The sequence below is a fragment of the Anser cygnoides genome, chromosome 6 (assembly GCF_040182565.1).
Source record: "Anser cygnoides isolate HZ-2024a breed goose chromosome 6, Taihu_goose_T2T_genome, whole genome shotgun sequence".
In the NCBI taxonomy this organism is placed as follows: Eukaryota; Metazoa; Chordata; class Aves; order Anseriformes; family Anatidae; genus Anser; species Anser cygnoides.
The window spans coordinates 24,776,089-24,794,751 of NC_089878.1; the positions used below are offsets into that span (position 1 = coordinate 24,776,089).

General features: G+C 37.8%; 1 long non-coding RNA gene across 1 annotated transcript; it reads left to right on the plus strand.

Annotated features, from left to right (window-relative positions):
• Nucleotides 1-217: 217 nt before the first annotated feature.
• On the plus strand, nt 218-8,929 carry LOC136791117 (uncharacterized). Its single transcript, XR_010832429.1, has 2 exons — nt 218-3,450; nt 4,329-8,929. It is a non-coding gene; the product is annotated as an uncharacterized lncRNA (long non-coding RNA).
• Nucleotides 8,930-18,663: the final 9,734 nt, after the last annotated feature.

Consider the following 18,663-nt stretch of genomic DNA (forward strand, 5'->3'; position numbering starts at 1 on the left):
CTAATACAAGCAGTCACTCAAGGCACTGTTTACTGTAGGGCACAAGTCATGTTAGTTTTAATTTTTTTTGACAACCAATCTTTGCAGGTTATTTAAACCAGAGAAAGAAAAACATATTTCCCAATGCCCTTGTTTTTTTGTACAGGCAGCAAAGCTATTGTTGAAAGAACCATTTTTTGCAGGTGAAAGCAGTCCTTTGAAGTGTTTTAATAATAATTTAAAAAAAGAGTTGGACAGCTCGCAAGACCCATGTGTAACATATTCCTGATCCATGCATTTGTGACTTCCAGGGCTGATTATTGTAATTTATTTCACCTAACAATGTTGCCAGGTGCTTGGGGAAAAACCCCTCCAGCTAGTAAAAATGTACCAGCTTGTTTCCTCTGCAAAAGAGGTCAGAATGAGCGAGTCATCTTAATTCCACCTGTGCAAGCTTCTTGTGGATAAATACTACTTGTATGTCTCTGCCCTCACATTGAAAGACACATCTGAGAAACCTCCTCTCCAGCCGTAACCACTGACTCTCACAGCATCTCTGTTTCTTGCAGTAGTTTCATTGTGGACCAGTGATGGGAGAAGGTTTGTGAATGTGAAAGGCTGCTGCAGTACAACATGGTCTTTCCTATTTTTTAGCATATTATTCTGAGTCCTCAAAAATGGTTTGGCTTGTACTTATTATTTATTTATTTTAAAACTACCTTGGCAACGTACACACTGGGGAAAAAAAATGTAAAATGACAACAATGAGCAATGAGCAAGCTATTGCTGACAATTGTGGACCTCATGCTGTAATCAGAGATGTCAGTGAGAGAGTTTGTCATAATTGTCATTTGCTGCTGACTGCAGTCAGGCAGTGTTTTCTTTCTGTGTGCTTGTGTCTTATGAGAAGGGTTCCAGGCACATCAGAGGAAAAGAGCTGATATTCAGCATGCGACAGTTTAAGGTGAAATTTATTCTTGTAGTTTCATGAGTTTATAGCAGTCAACATTAAGCATCAGGCTCATGTAACCTAGTGCCATTTTATCAATTTTAATATTTTTATATGTTACAGGTACAGATCGTCAATTTAGTCCAGGTGAAATTATTTCCTTTCTCATAAGCTAATAATGAGTTTTATATTAGCTACTGTATTTTATTAGAGCGTGAGACATGTCTTTTAAGGATCAAGGCCAAAACCACAATTATTATTTCTTATCAACATTCAGCTTTCACAGGCAATTACAGCTTATGCATATTTTATAACAAGCGTTTGGAGCACATGCTGATTATGTAGTACTTACTCAATACCTTGTAATATCCAAAAATGCTTATGGCACTACACAGTGTTGTGATGTCTTACAGTAAGAAGGAAGCCTTTTCACTTTAATCACTCACATAAACCAGCATTTTTTGCTTGGTGACCCTGCTATGTCTTGTTTGTTTCAATTATTAAAGATGAAAAGAAAGGCAGAATATTTCTGCCTGCATTTCTTATCTGTATGTTGGCACTGCATCTCTGTGTGAAAACAGAAGCGCTGCAGCAGAAGAACAGCCGTGTGGAAAGAGGCCTGCAATCCCTCCAGTATCCAAACATGTAGTCTGCATCTGCTAATGACTTAGTCCAGATAGTTGAGTGAACCATGCAAGAAACCATAGAAAGGAAGTTTTCATCTTGACTTTTAATAGTGAGCTGACAGGCAGCTTTTGCTTTGGAACGTGAATGCTTGTATGTCTCAATGCAGTATGTTCCTATCTAATTTATCCCATCTAATCCCCACTTTGGTCATGTATATAAACAGCTTTCTCTTCAGCAACGCCCAGAATGCCACTGGCATACCGCGACAGGAGAAATATGTCTACAAGGTGTGCCATGTGATACAGAGCAACTCAGAAAAATGAGGATCATATGGCAGCAGCCTCCTGGCCAGCTTTCAACCCTGACCCATGTCTTCCGATGAAGAAAAAGGGTTGAGCAGGACAGAATTTCTTCAACTTTGCCTCAGTCAAGGATTTTTCTGTGTCAGGGAATCCACAGCTGCCCCTTTAAGACTTCTTTCCATCTTCTTCTGTCTCTTGCTGTCTCAGCAATGTTCAGCAGAAAGAACTGGAGCCAAGAACTTGGATCAGGATGTGTAATCGTGTTTTGAATTCTACTACGCTTTTGGCTTTGGTAGTAAGTCATGGCTGTGGGTTCCACAACTAAATCATAGAATTCATTGTCAAAGTCATCATTAAGATCAGTAATTTAATGAGATTCTAGACAAGCCCAGGAAGCATTTAAAAAGTGTCAGTGATTTTTGGGAAAGTTTTATTTAAGAAACACTATTTTTTCAAGAAAAGTTTTTCAGAGCTTTCATTTATCTTTATCCAAATTCAGTTTAACATTCTGCTTTCTTCTTGTGACACTCCAGCTTAGTATTAATATAATGCTTTTGAAATAGTCAAGCTTTAATTTTGAATAAAAATGAAGATGTTTTTACCATTATCTGGGCACAAAATGGCATTTTGCCTGTTCTTTCCTGCTGTTTTCAGGGACAGGGCAAAACCCTGGCAAAGCTTTCAGGAACTTTAATGGGAATTCTCCAAGATTTAATTTGCATGACAGAGCTGTACATGAGTGACAAAAAATGTTACAGACAGGTAAATGAAACCCTTTAGCTGAACACCTATGTGTGCACATAAATGCCATAAAATTCCATTTTTTGACATATGGATTTCAAATTCAGCTACTCTACAGAAGTTTGTGGCAATGTATTTCTGCTCGTCATGTGTTCTGTGGGAGTTTTCCTACGCAGTATTTAGGAACTTTTAATGTGCACAGTCTCCTGTGAAAATGCTACTTTTAAGGCTGAAGTTTACCTCCTTATCAAGAAAAGCAAGAACTCAAGCAGACAAAATCCCCTAAGTTCCTTTTTAACTCCAGAGGAATCTCCAAGTACATGGGAAGCAGCTTCAAAATGTAAGCAGAAAATGTGTCTTGTCAGTTTAGCAGCAATTTGCTATCTTTCATCTTGAAGAAAATCAGTAATAAATTCCAAATTAGAGTTCTGGTTTGAAACAGGAACTTTTTACTTCTTTCTTACTACATGATGACTTTATACCTTTATATCTGAGAGAGCTGCTGCATTAGAAAAACTTTTTTTTTTTTTTTTTGGCAAGATTTCCAAAGGGCAGAATTTCTGTATCCCCATTATGTTGGTTTTCTCCTGAAAAGTGGTTACGTTCACAATGAGAGTATAAATTTGGGCTTTTTCCTAACCTGTATTTTGGCATGTGTTATACAATTTAATCGACTTCCCTGTGAAAACAAGTCCCTGGAATTCTGATGTGTTTGTTGTTTGCAGGGTTACGTGAATGTAGTCCCAGCAGTTCAACTTTATCATGACAGCACACAGTTCTGGTGTGGCACACATTACCAACCTGTTTCCGAAACAACTTTTTCCATCTTAAGTCCTCAATGTGAAAAAGAATGTATGTATGTATTAATTCATTGTCAAAGTAGCAGACTTAGAATTTATCTAAATTAAAGCATAACTTACAGTCTCTTGTGAATAACTGAATAACTTGGTTCAATGTTAGGTCACAGTGGAACATAGACTATAACAGGAATACATAAAAGCTCTGAAGGGAGCAAAGAGACTTTATTCTGGAATGGTGAACATCGTTGCCAGAGTAACATAAACCTTGTGTGTTTTCCAAGGAAATGAGTCACTTGTTTCTGTTGGCCGGAACTCTGTTTTCTTTTAATTTCATTTTTTAGCTGCCTAATATAGTTTGAAAGAACCCTTGGATTGTAGTCTTTGAGCTAAGGTACCTTGTTAATTAAAGCAGAGCAGAAGGGTAGCATAGTAGTTACATGGAATCAAATAAAATTGACAGTAAATATGACATTATCACATGGTGTGTGAAGGAAGGTACAATACCTTTATAGTACAGTTCTGTAAACCCTTTATAAGTTCTGAAAAGATTCATCTTCACATTTCTTATGTGCATACCTGTGTGCATACATACAACTGTGGCTTGTACTCTTCATGAAACTAATTTGGAGGTTCCCTTCTTGCAACTGGGATCCTCATGGTTAAGTTAAAAACATACATCCTAGCTGCCACCAATGAATGGACTATATTAATGTTAAAGATGTTGGAACAGATCCATACAAACAGTGAGGTAATATTTCCTTTCTTTGGATCAGCAGCTCAGAACCACTGAGATTTTTGTCCATTTTCCTAGTGCTAAGGCAGCATCTAGCATTCCCGCAGAGTGCCACCCCTTCTTGGTCAGGCATCCTCACGAGACTTAAGATCAGCACAGCTCATTCCTAAACCACTTTCTATTTTCTCTTCTTACAGCTCCAAGCTATGGAGGTTGTGCCAAGCAAAATAAGTAACACAGACTGTTGAGCAACTCTCAGCTACAGTGGAGTCTCTGAAGGAACATAGCTGGCTGGTACAACATAGACTACTTTATCCTCTATGTAATTTGGGCAGAAACTCCATATATCTCCCTTCATTGCTACAGCCTTAAATAGAAGTAGCAGAGAACGAGGGCCAAATACATTCAGTTGAGAGTTAAAGTATATATTACAACCTTTTTTGATGGCATAAATCTATATGCATAAACATAATATATATGCATAAACACTGCACACCTGTGTATATATATAATAATTTAAGCATCTGAGTATTTTTTTTAATTTCATGTCTGTATACATGTATACTTGTAGCAGATAATTAAGCATCAACAAAGTACCAACCAAGTACCAACAAAGCAAATTCCTATTCCCACAAGTAAAGATTACTCAAAAATCAATACTTCATGTTTGGATGTAAACACTGGAAAACACTGAAGAGATGCTTAGTCTGACCTATCCCAAAAACAGAATTTGTGTGCATATTCAGACTCACTTGAGGATCTCAGAAACAATGCTTACCAATAAAATATTGAGACAAGCTTTTGACAACCTGACTAAATACATAAGCAAATATTTTTACATAATTTCATTGTGGAACAAAGGAGAAATGGAGAAGAAGACTAAATTTTAAAGGTCATCTGCCACAACTGACTCAGGAGAAAAAGGTCCTGGCCTGAAGCAGGACCTTGCATTAATGTTTTGGACACAGGTAGATAGTTAGGACCTTCTGGGCATGTTCAAAATGCTGTAAATCCCCAAAAGCACCGTGGATGATATTCAGGTATGTATAAGTGTAACTGAATTGAATTGATCATTGCTGTGCTAAGACTCCTGTTTATTTTGAAATGTGTAATAGGGGGTAACTAGGGATTAGGAATGGGTTAGAGAGAAAGAGCAGAGAAAGCATCTTAAGGTATTTGGAATATATAAAACTCATTGTCTCCCTTGCACAAGAGATTAATGCTTTTTCCTCTCCAAAAAAAAAAAAGCTTAGCATATAAAAATAGGTAAAGACACAAAGTAGAAGTGCCTTGTGTACAAGTGCTGGAGATCGGCTTTCTCTAACTGTTATCATGAATGTGTTTATATTTGTTCAAAAGCAACAATAACTTGCAGTCTTTGTTAAACATGTAACTATTAATTTAGATACGTTTTCCCTTCAATGAATCTGCACTACACTACCTATCCATACTATATATCAGGGAAATTTGACAGCTGCATGGATTGTGGAGTGTTTGAATACCTGAAAAACAAAATGGCTCTGCTAATTTTTTTTACCAGGCTTTTCGCTCTTTGGTTCTCCCATTCTGTTCAGGTGGAGAAGTGATGGAAAGTGCATAGCAAACGTCCGTATGAGTGTTGTTATTCTGACAATTATATATGCCCTACATTTTTTTTCTTCTTTGTCTTCAAGCCACAGAAGTTTCACATTTGTAATGAATCTTTTATAGTTTCAGAGAAACATTGTTTCTTTGGAAGTCCATAGAAATATGGAATCCATTCCTATGACATGTTTGAATGCTTCTTTTGGCCATTTCAAGATAACAGCTCCAAACATCTTTGGAGATCAAGACTGGAATCTTGAATTTGGTATGGATTCGGTGCGTGGGTATTTTGCCAGATGGTTTGTCAGATTTTGGGAACACTTAACAAAAATGAAGCAGAACAGGTACCATTACTGATACTTGTGTTTAGGATCAAATACTGTCCAACACTAACTAAAGCCTCCAAAAAAGAAATCTTACAGACTCGCCCTTGAAATGTCCAGGAGACGTTTAACCTCAGGTCACAGCTCTCCCACCCACTACATTTAGTGTCACTTACACGATTATGTAAGTGATGACTCATGAGCACTGACAAGTGAAATCTGCAAAAAAATTTTGCCTGTGTCTGTGCAGGTTTTATCTTTCAACAGGTACTCATTTTGAGGATGATAGACATAAGGATTCTTTTTCAAAAATTTTCTTTTTATTTTCTACTTTTTGCTTTTATTTTAATAACTGTGGTGCTAAAATAGGGAGCTCATTCAAAATAATAATTACTGGTTTTCAGACCGTTAAAAAAACGGATTGAGAAATCAACAAAACCTTAGCCCAGTGCTGGTCCCTATACAAAGTACTGTGTAAACTCAATAAATTTTATCATGTGCATACACACATCTATTTACATAGTTATTTCATTAATGTTATCATAATACCTTGACTATTTAGTCATGGAATAGGTCTCCCCTTGGTAATTTCATTTTCTTAAAATCCCACTGTATATTCAGAGTACAACACTACCTGCTCTAGAAATCTCTTGATACAAGTGAAAGACAGGATGACAAACAGATGCAGAATGACAGAGCAGGAAATAACTGTAGGCGGGATGACAGAGGCTTTGTCACTGTTCCTACAGGTTTGGGCTTAGAGCAAGCAGACCCAGAGCATACCAGATAGGCGACTTCAGAATGTTTAGGTTCATCAGCTTCAGCTTTGGGGAATACAATTGGGGCAGCCTTAAGTTCTGCTCTCTGTTATATTTTCATAGAATACTACTTCTTCAGAAATGTGTTATTATGGTTCCCCTAGTATCAGCCTGCAAAATTCCAAGCAAGTTGGTTCCTGAAAAAATATTTCCAGCCTTGAAATATTCTGTAGAGTGAAATGCTGAGTAGCCCTGCAAAATAAATGGATAAAACCTTGCCAGATTTCAGAGAAACATTTTGCCAGTTTCTTCTATCCCTACGAGAAATTTGAATTTACACTGTACATTACCTTATGTGTAGTCTATACTAAGAAATAACCTTTATTCTTGCTAGTAGAACAGCTACATCAGATGATGCCAACATACAGTCTGATGCCTTGCCTTCTGCTGCTTATCCTTACTAAAATCATGAGTAAGCTCTCCAAACAAAAAATATTGTTTGAATCACCTAAAATAGGAGTTTTTGCTGACAGAGTTATCCAGCTAGCAAATAACAGGAAAATTCAAAACCTGAAGCAGAGTTGTCTTCTGAAATTCAAGAAGCCCCTTTGGAGAGTTTCACTTTCTTGCAGTATAAGCATGTTTTCTAGTTCCCAGATAAACTATTTCTAGAACAGGTGTAGAAGTAGGTAAATGCAGCTTCCAGAAGGGAACTGGAAGAGGTGTGTTGTCAAAAAATGCTATGAAGAATCACAGCATGTTCCATGTAGTCAGTCCTCTGTGAAGAAAATATAATGCTTCTTGTGTATCCACACCACTTTTGCATATACTTAAGCAATTATTCTAAATCATTGTACAGGCTAGTACACGTTTGCAAAATATGTTTTTGTGTTGAATGAATTCTCTTTAGTGAGAATGAATGATAACTTGGAGGAAATCACGGATGTGTTAAATTAACAATCCTTTCTATGCTAAGCTGTAAGAATTTATTTCAGTATCTACAACTGTGTAGCGGGCATATACAATACTTCTGTTTTATGAGAAAATCTGAAGTTTTGATAGTCAAATGGCAGTGACTGTGAGCAATCTGCGTATCTTTCTTTCAGTAAGAATGAGATTTCTGCCTCTGTATAATGCAATGTAAGACCACCTATCAACTGGCACTTGTATATGAAGCCAGTATAAAGTATTCGGCTTTAATTTCCACTCAGAAAAATCTGTTGGATAAATTGTATCAGCCCTTGAGACCTGGTTGTATACAGACTTAGGTCTGTGCTTTTAAATGGTTTCAGTTAAAATCAGAATAGCTTTTTTTTTTTTTTTTTAATCTGCCATAGCTTGCTCTTCTAAAATATGGTGGTTTTGAAAAGGAGGGAAGAAAAGATATTTTTGGAAATTTTTTCAGTAAAATACACTTAAGTGAGAATGTTTTCTTTTTAGTGCATGAGAGCAGGTACGGGGTAAACAAGGACAATACTGAGCAAAGCCTGGTATATAATTACAGAACTAGGAAGTGAAGCTTGTTTTCTCTGTTATATATTAGGCCAAATCTTATTATATCCACACAGCAACAGGGATTGTCCTGTGATTGTAAATATGATGCCTTTTATGTAATTGTAAATGATTCTTTCATTCAATACATAAAGCAGAAGTGTTGTGAATGAGTTTCCTAACTTATGAATTCAGATGCTGCACCCCATAAAGTAATGAGCTGTTTAACTTTTTTAAAGGAATGACATTTCAGCAGAATACAATTCATCATTTATACACAGTACCCTTTGTTTCCAAGAAGTTATATAAATATCAATTAATCATTATAAACCTTTGAGAGAAAGGAAAAAATTATCATTCAAAAGTAATAAATAAAGCAGGCACAGATACTTAAGTACTGGAGTGTCAGAACTTTGATCAACACATTTTAAATTATTTTCTGACAATGACAAAAATGAGGAAATCTCTGTATGTATGTATCAAGTAGTCTTAGATCTGTATAATGGTATCCTACCTGACTCACTTACCTCCATTACAAGACCGGTGCCTACCCCAAGCTGGGAAATGTTACTTTAATGTGATAATGCTTAATTTATCACTCTGTATAAGCAATTATCACATGGACTTTTTTTTTTTTTTTTTTTTTTTTAAAAAAAAATCAGCTGCAGAGAGCTGTATTTACCACTGCATTTATCATTTGGGTATCTCTGGAAAAACTTTGCAACTTCTAGCTTTGACATCATTCAGTTCATCAAAAACTAAGTTGAAACACAGGTCTGAAATTCCTGCTGCTAGGTGTGTACAGCTCCTCTCTGCCTTTGTTATGCTGGCTGCAGCAACGGCCCTGTCCTGCCTTGACAGTCCCAAACTGTGTCTGCTAAAATAGAAGGAAGAAAGAAAAGTTTGCTTTGGTACGCAGATAGTTATGAGGATATCAGGCTCAATTATTTCCTCCCTTTGGGAAAATTTCCTCATGTAGAGTGAAATTTCTAGGAAGAACTCACAGCTCCTCTGAAATCTTCCCTTAAGCTCAAGCACCTGCAGCAAGGCTTGCCAGCCAACATAAGTCTGGATTTTCCTATGATACTTTAGAAGAAGTAACCCCCCTTCTGAGAAGTCATAAGGCAGGACAAATTGTGGTACCTTAACTCATAGACTACCTGAAAATAATCTGCATGGCATGGTTTGGATTCCTCCTACTATGTGCCAGGGTCTTAACGTGTAATCTACTGAATATCACACAAGTCTTTCTACTGATGCTAAAGTGGTTTTGAATGGGGACTATCTACTGAATCTTTCTGTCTAGAAACTGCAAATGTCAGAGAAATAAAGAAACGGATTCAAAGTGTGCTTGACTTGAAGGGGTAGATAAATGCACTGTTCCTTTTCAATCTGCAATGAAGAAATCTAGGAACATGAGATGGAAAAGGCACTCCTAGGTTATTGAGCCCAGCCATGTTATTGTCATCAGTCACATCACATATTGCTCTTCAAAAATGCATCTACCTCTGCCTGCAGAATTACAGACAGAACTCCTCGTGGAATGCTGCTCCAGAATGTCACTCTGCTGAAGGATGAAGACATTATTCTACTGTCAAGGCTAATATTATTTATGACACCATTCACTCCTGTTCTGCTCATGTCCTTTCCCTTAAATAACTTGTTTATCCACACACCCAGTCCTCTTACAGATAAAGTTATCTCAAGAAGTACAGAATACTTAAGTCCTTGGCCAAACTCTAGCATGGTAAAAATCAATTCTTAGTGAAGCTGTAACCACTTACAATGCATGGTAATTTCATACAATAACATTTATGTTGGATTTTAAGGGATTTCTAAAGAGGATGTTACAACAAAAGGCAAAAAATATGTTTGTACAGGCAATTATAAGTGTAATATGTTGTAAGACTTTAATATTACTCTATTTTCTCTTATTAGTCATCATAAAGCCAGAACTAGTTCTTCACATCATATGACACGACAGTTTCAAGTGCCCTTAGGATTTATGGCTCATCTTGGCCTTGCATTTTAAACTTGATATGGATATTCTGTGACTGAGATGAGGTAAACTGGATGTTTTCCACCTCTTCCACTGTAAATGTCTTCCTTACACGAGACCTGAGCCAACTCACATCCAGGAAGCAGGAGACAGGTGGTGCTGTGGCCCCACTGGTCAACTCCCCTTCTTTATAATTGTACCAATTATGGGATCCTAGCTAATAGCACTTTGTGGTTATTTCATTGTCCTATACAGATAAACCAGCTTACACTCAGGATGAGCACCAGTCTCATTGCTTGTCACTTCATTGCATGATGGAGATGAATCTTAGATGTCTCTCCATGCAGTATAAACACCAGGCTTTTTTTCTAACCTCCTCATCCTTTATAACTTCAATGTCTGTACAGATTTATGAGATGTTTCAAGCCCTGAACTTCTTAGCTTTCTCCTGGTCCCTTAGAAGGAGCAATTCGACAGGCTAAGGGAGAGTTACTGTGACTTTCTGCTCATGGTCAAAACCACAGTTGTTCATTTCAAGGGTTCTTCCTCATTCCTCAGGATGATGAAGTGCTAACCACTGTCAAAGAAAGGACAGCTGGAACACTGAACCACCAACCTTATATAGTGTGACAATCTTCATGTTCCACATCTGTATATTTTCATTGTTTGGTACCATGTTCCTTCCATAAAATTATGCATCTAGTTATTGGGTAAAAAGCTGATTACCACTAACTAGTGGGTACAATACAAAAGGTGTTTTGGCTGTTTAGTTCAGCTCAAGAAACTGCCATATCATATTTTGGATATTAGCTCCAGTTCTTGGATTGCACTGGCATGAATATTTCTAGTTCTGTTGAGCAGAGCAGAGTCATCATGCTCCCAAACAGACTCAGAATTGCTTGCTGTCCTCAGTGACTTATCAGTGACCTCAATTGTAGGATGTCGGGGAAAACGAGAACAAGGATATCAGGTGAAAGCACCCCGAGAAAGGTATAGCTTACCAGCTTGGTAAGTTTGCTCAGGAGAGACTGGGACCAGAAAGAGGCTGGGTTTAAATGAGACTGAGAATTGACTTGACAGCAGATGTAGAAACAGTGAAAGAACAGGTAGTAAAAGCTCCTGTGCCTGCTAAGAATTTCTGGTGCAGACAGTAGCAGATGGACAGCTTGCACAAAGGGAGAAGGTACTACCTCCTCAAACAGCCTGTGACATGTAACCTGGGTTCATGTCAGAAATTCAGTTGAGTTTTTTATAAAGTGTTATTTTTTCGGAATAAGTATGAGGCAGCTTCCAACTAAATCTCTCTGAATGTGCTGCACAGTTGTGTATTATTGGAATGCTTTCTTTTATTTTTCAAGAAGGAAGCACTAATGCAAATAAGCAGCTATGGTAGTGCTTCTATACCTCGTAATTTCAGGAAGTATCAGAACAATGCTGCACTAATTAATGTTGTGCCTCTGCTGAAGGGAATACTGTCCATCGTAACAAGAGTAAAAGCAAATACATGGTGAATGTTCACCACACGAGTCTTCTCTGTATTTGTTACCTGACATGTTACTTTGACCCCAAACCAATGACAAATGATGCAAGTATTTATGGCTGAGAATCTTGTGGAGAAGATTCAGCATATATTTATTACTGACGAGAGTCCAGACGCTGACCCAGGCAGTGGAGAAGGGGAGGCAGGAAGGCAGACGGCGGGGAACACCCCATGCTGGTGGCTTTACATCATCCCAAAGGAGCAGCAGAGTTCTCTGAAAGGACTCTTTTGTAGTTCTCTTAGCAGCAACACCCCCACTTTTGGAAGTAAGATATAAGCCAATGGAGCAATTTCTAATTAAGATTTACATAAGTGTAACTATTAATTCCAGGGCACCTTATGTGACTGCATCAGCTTAACAGAATTCATTTACCACGCTTGTTCTTCATGGAATATATTTCCAATCTTGTTTGTAGAATACACTGCCTTTTAATTGTTTGTAGCTTTTAAAATGCATCTTATATTTATATAATGCCTCATTGCCAGCATTATGGGCTTTATTGGGATAAAGCAAATCACAAAAATCAAGGGAGACATTTAATAATTTTTTTGATATGAGACCTGATGAGAAATGTTATTTGTTTCCCAAATGCAGCAAGGTTTCTTTATTGGCCTGTCAGCATTCCAAAAGCTGCATTTATGTGAGCGATTATGTCATAAAAAATGTATGCAACAGCTCTGTTCCAGAAATGTGAATACTAAATAGCAAAGCGTAATAGCTGCAGTACCAGAAAGCATTTTCTTATGAAACTGTTTTATTTATTTCATGCAAGAATCTTTCTCAGCTGCTCAGAAAAAAGGGTGCCTACCACGTATTTTTCTTTACCCTTTTCAAGCAACCGTCCAAGAGTAAGCGCAAGCGTTAAACGTGGCTGGGTTCGTGCACTTGAAGAGCCCCCTAGGGTTAGATTCTAAAGCCCTTTCATGGCCTTTATTCTCATAAATAAGGGATTTGCTGTATTTTAAAGCATATCAGATCACAGTGAAAGTTTAAATTAGCATTCACTCCAAGGAGAACACATTCCCCAACCCCTGGTAATGTTCACCTCTTGGGTACATGCAAAGGTTGAAACGAGAGGCTTTCCAGACACTCCGCACATTTCCCCCCTGTTCTCTGTCTTGTTTTGCTCCTTCAAAAACTGCAAAGCAGCAAGATGGATGTGGGAGTCTGCTGTATCTCTAAAAAATGAGTTTAGTGTTACTGCAGCTATACCACATGGGTGTATTTTATCAATTTGTCTAATAACTAGATGGCAGCCTATCACAGAGCTCTTCAAGTATTCAAACCCAGCTGCCAATTAGCAGCTGTAACAATAATCCATCCTAATAGCTATTAGCAGATACAGTGAGGGGATGTGCCTTTACAGTCTGAGATGTGGAGAAGTACTGCTTGCCTCCGAATCCTCTGCTTTTGAAAAACGCAGTGGGCTGTTCTCATTCTCGCAGTTTTCCATGTGGGGATTTTATTGGTATGCAGATAGGATAAAGTATGCGGGAGGGTGTATCCGATAAGAGCATTCGGGGCTGGAATTTTCAATGGCTGCATTGTGAGGCACACAGTTTAAGACTTAGACATGTAAATGTTTCCATCCAAAAACAATTTCCAGACATGCAATTGAATTGATTAATGCAGCTGAGAAGATTTGCCAGCCTAGGCATTTATGACTGCATATCTTGCACACATAATTCAGATATTGTTTTGGAAAGATTTACATTAGTGGATAAAATGCAATGAGAGCAAGTAGATAGAGAAGCCTTTGCAGTGCCTCGCTATCTGCACTCCTCCGAGTAGAAGCCCACCCAGCTTGCAGCCTGGGGGACACAGTGCAGGCAACCAAGGCAAGAGTGTGCTGCAGAGCATTTGCCTCGCTGCTGCTTCCTCTTCCTTTTGCTGGAGTGTTCGAAGGTTTGGTGGTGGGGTGTCTCTGAAAGGGAGGGGGGAGGGTAAATCTCTCCTCTTGTAGTTACTTCTGACTGCTCTTCTGGGTTAACGTCCAGAAATCTTGATCTTGGTTTACCTCAGGCTCTGAGCACTCCTACTTGTAGGCAAGAAAATGAACAAAAAAGTAATCTACCACAATTCTCTCTTCTGAAGGCAGAAGGAGGCGGGACAGAAGAAAAAGTGGTGTTGTCTTACTGTTAAATATTTGGAGGAGACTCATTCATTATGATAAGGAGACACACAAGAACCATAATAGATTGGGTCCTGCAGATACTGGTTTTCTGTTTTGTCGCATGGTATTTTTGTATCTAGAGATTAACATGATTAACATAAGCTAATCGACTTCTATAGCACTTTTGCTATGACTCCTGCACCTAGAAATTAGCTTTTATTTTTAATTTATTTATTTATTTTTAATTGGAACTCAGTAAAAAAAAGTTCAGGCTTCTTTTTAAAACATACTAAAGTCAACAGCTTTGGGCTTGACATTCTTTCTCTGGAAATGAAAACTGATTCTTTTCCCCCCAAAGTGTTAAAGTTGAAGAAATTTGCAGGGGAATTAGAAAGTGATTATTCAAAATGCTGTCCCTGACATAGTAATCTCCTTCTGCTGTTCTCAGTTTTGTTGCTGCTTTGCTTTCTTCAGTGATAAGTTTCATATAATCCAACCCAAGAGTTCTCTGCTGCCATGAAGCAAACATTACAAGCACTCCTGATTCATGGCTGCGATAACAGAAAAATCCTATTCCTCCTTAAGCTGCTGCAGTGCGACTCTGATGCAGTGTTAGAAAGAATCTCCAAACTGATTCTTGCCCAGAAAGGAGAGAAATTCTCAGACCTCTGTGTTAAGAAAAAGGTGAAAAATGCATGTATAAGGTGTCTCCTCCTCTAAGGTGTAACTAAGAAAAATAATCGTTGTTGTTTAGGAAATTGAGCAATTTCGAAAGTGTTGTCGAGAACAGCAATCTGAATGACGGACTGCGTCAAAAGAGATATTGTAAAAGCAATAAACGGTGAATTAAATGGAAAGTGCTTGAGGGCTGAGAGTTGGATTTTAGTCTTGGAATATTAATTAAAATGATAAAAGTATGTGGCATTCCTGTGAAACAGCTAAGTCTATTGGAACAAACTAATTCCCTTTATAACTCTTGAAGACACATGAGTCACTCAGAATAAATTTGGCTTACTGAGTTAAGTGCTGCATCACTACTATGGGAGACAGAACTCTACCTGTTGCACCAGGTGCAATTAAAGAACTCACAGGATGCCTACTGTTACTATGATAATTACTCTTCTTTCAACAGTTAAAAAAGATTGAGGCAGGACTGTATATAGAAGGAAAGAAGCTTGTTTTTATATGTCTATTTTTTTTCCATTGCAGTGGGAAAAAAAGAGAATTGTATGAAATGGCTGTTCTCTTTTGAGGGAAGTTGTACAGAATATTGATCCATGATGCACATTATTTATCCAGTATGTTGAGGATAATTTAAAATACATATATATACTCTTTTTTGTTTTGATTTTGTCATTATTTTTACAAAAAGAAAAAAAATTACAAAAACCTCCACAGAAAGAACTTTCTGATCGTGATCAGATTTGTGTTGGTGCTAACACATTTCTGTAGTAATCAGTCCATTGTGATTAACTATCTATTCCTTTTTTATTTTTTCTTTGTAATACGAATGATAAAGGAACAAAAGTGTGGAAAGAAGCAAAACGAGAAAACATTTATTAGCAGAAAACAGTCTCAAGTATGAATTTGCAAATTTGCATACATTTTTACCAGTCCCAAACCATTTGGCACTATGCAGTGAATGTGGAAGGAGGAACAGACTTATTCTCTGACTAACATAAAGGAAGGGGGCAAGACTTCAAACTCTTTCTTGTAAAATTGGTCCTAGTATCTTTCATTCCCATTATGGGATATTTGCCACTTCATATGTAAAAGTGTGTATTCAATAGTCCCTCCTCTGGCACGCTCCCAAAAACTCTATCCAGAGCCCTATTCATGGTTAGCGTAGTGTAAAATGGGTCAATTTAACAGACTTTAATTGGATCAGTTTTCAAACACGAGTTACAAATATGGGTCTCTTCTTTTTTCACTTAACTCTAATTGCTACTTGCTGTATACTACATGCTTGCATCAACTTGAATGCTGAAGCACAAAGATGTGGCTGTAAACTGAGCACCTCACTTTGAAAAGGGAGGCCTACACTGGTTTCTCAGTAGAAAGCATAGAAAAGCATTCAACAGCGGGCTGCTTTAGTCCAAAGAAAGATTAATTTCTACTTACACTGATCCTTATAAAACAGAAGCCTCCTCTATTTCCCAGCTACTTTTTGAGGCCTCTTGTTAATTCAAACCTACAAGGTTCTTGGTGGTGGGAAGGGAAAATAGCTGGAAGATTGCTTATTATCTGCCGTAAGATGACTCATGCAATATGAGCAATTGTGAATCATGAACAAACTATCTGCAGGCACCACACATAAGACTTCTAATAACTTCCATGTTACTAGATGTTTCTAATGCTTAGTTTTAGCATTGCTTTCTTAAAAGCAGAAAGGCTCACAATAGGGTAGCAGGAACTACCTTTTTAAAAGTTGCGTAGAAATATTTGTGGCACAAATTCTCTACCAGTTTCTATTGTACGGGGGTTAACCAGTCTTTTCAGAGTCTCATGCATGTGACTTTAAAAATCTTTAAAATGGAAAAGAAAAATGTGGAAGACCATCCCTGGGCAACATATTTTTATTTCTGGACCACAGGGATCATTCCAAGATCGAACTTTGTGATGCCCTGGTCAGCTCCTTCTGCTGGCGTAGCTACTAGCAGAGTTAGGTAGCAAAGGAACAGGGGCAGAGGGGGGATGTCATTTACTGCGATTTACAGATGTTGTTGGTAACTGAATAATGGTGAGACCTAAATACCTGAAGGCTCATACTAATTCTGGCATGAAGTATCCAGCAGCGGGCAACAAGCAGAACAGTATATATACATACACTTGATCTTTATTGCTACTCCAATCTCTCTTAGTCCCAGCCTGAAGTAGCTTGACACCCAATCTTCCTTTCATTTCTTATCCTAGCCTTCATCTTTTTGTCCATCCAAGGCCTATTTTTCCACACTGTTGTTGCTTTCTGGTATTCATCCTATAGTTTCTTGGCCCTTGCGGTACTGCCTGTCTCATTCCAGGTTCTTTTTGAACAATCCTGGAAAACATAGTATATAACCAGTATATGTGCTTGTACAACATATGCAGCAAAGCTGGTGTTTGTACCCTGAATATACTGCCTGAATTAAGTGTGCCCGACATGCTCAATTGCCTGTGCAGGGGTGGCCGTGCTGTGCAGCTCCATGGTAGTGAAAGCAGCTCATAACAAAAAGGTTGCCATAGTGCTTCTGAAATTCTCTATATTGTTTTGGCTGAGTAACTTCATAATTTTAGGGAACCTTCAATTTCATTAGGAAATAAAAGCTGAGGTTTCCTTTGTACCTAACTGTTTATTTAAACTAGTGAAATGACCAATTTTTAATGTTCTCAACTGTGGTTACATAGTAAACACTTTTATTAGTAGAGGTGTCTACAGGGCATGAGAAGCAAGAGCGAACACAGGGAAGACCATTAGAAAAAATAACTTCCTATGACATATCAGAGAAGATACGTTCTACATCTGAAGAAGATTCTTTTCCCTTCATAAATTGGCAAGGCTTCCTACATTGTGTGTTCTGAGTGTATACTCTCCTTAGCATCTTATGTTGCCACTGGTCTTTTATGCAAGCATCCCTAGATTAATCCTAAATGCTGCTCGTGTGAAGCCAAGCACTACATGATAACTAAACATTTTGTTTCTGATAGTGCCCCTTTAATGAGTTGCAGGTGCCACAAACTTCATGTTCCCTATAGTGCTTTATTGCTTACTAGATGCAGTAAAACAGTTGGCACACTGTAAATTATCAAGTGATAATTATATTCATGGCCTCAATACAAGAAGAAAATCCTCTGTTAACAACATATTTCTTCCAAAATGTGGTAATGAGATGTGTTGCACCTCCTAAGAAGAGCTTGCAGGGTGACTCTCTATTTAGAATACTGCAATCACAGTTCTATTTTCGGCCAGCATCTCTATGGTCAGAATGGAAAGTGACTCTGTACACCCAAATGTGCATTTCTCATTCACTGTACTCTTTAATTTCTACTCACCCGCTAAAAGAAAGTAGTTCTGTGGTTAAAATTGGAAAGACGTGATATTTATTTACCAGGAAGGTATTGATGTGAATTTTCCTATGATTTGATTTTAAAACGTTGAGCTGTGAGCCACAATAACCTGATGGCTTAGCCAAGCTGTTCTAGTATTTTTCCACTGCTCCAAATGTCTCCTGTATGTGAACACTCCATGACAGCCACATCTCAAATGGTAATAGTGTCTCTGAATAGCATAGGATGCTTCCTATCTCTAATAAGCTCCTTTAATATACCAGTCATATAATGATGCTCATCAGTACAAATTACCACTGCAAGGTCAATGAATGTTAATATGTTTCCTGCAACAGAACCTTGAAGAATAATACAACCCCCTCCTCCTCTCTAAGATAATTCCAGGCTGAGTACAGTCCTACAGCAAAATAAATTAAGGGATACTGGTGTGTGTGGTTATGCTGACCATGTTTTCGTAACAAACCAACCTCATCTTAGAGATCTCAAGTGCTATAATAATAATTATTTTTAATGGTTTGTATTAATCTGTCAAAATTCTGTGATCACTGTAAAGAACTACAATATTTGGGGAGCAATACTCATACAAGATTTAATTTATAGCATTTCAATTTTAATGCTTGGAATCTTCCTCCAGGCTGCAAAGCTCTAAAAAAGCAAACAGGCACCGGAGTACATGTAC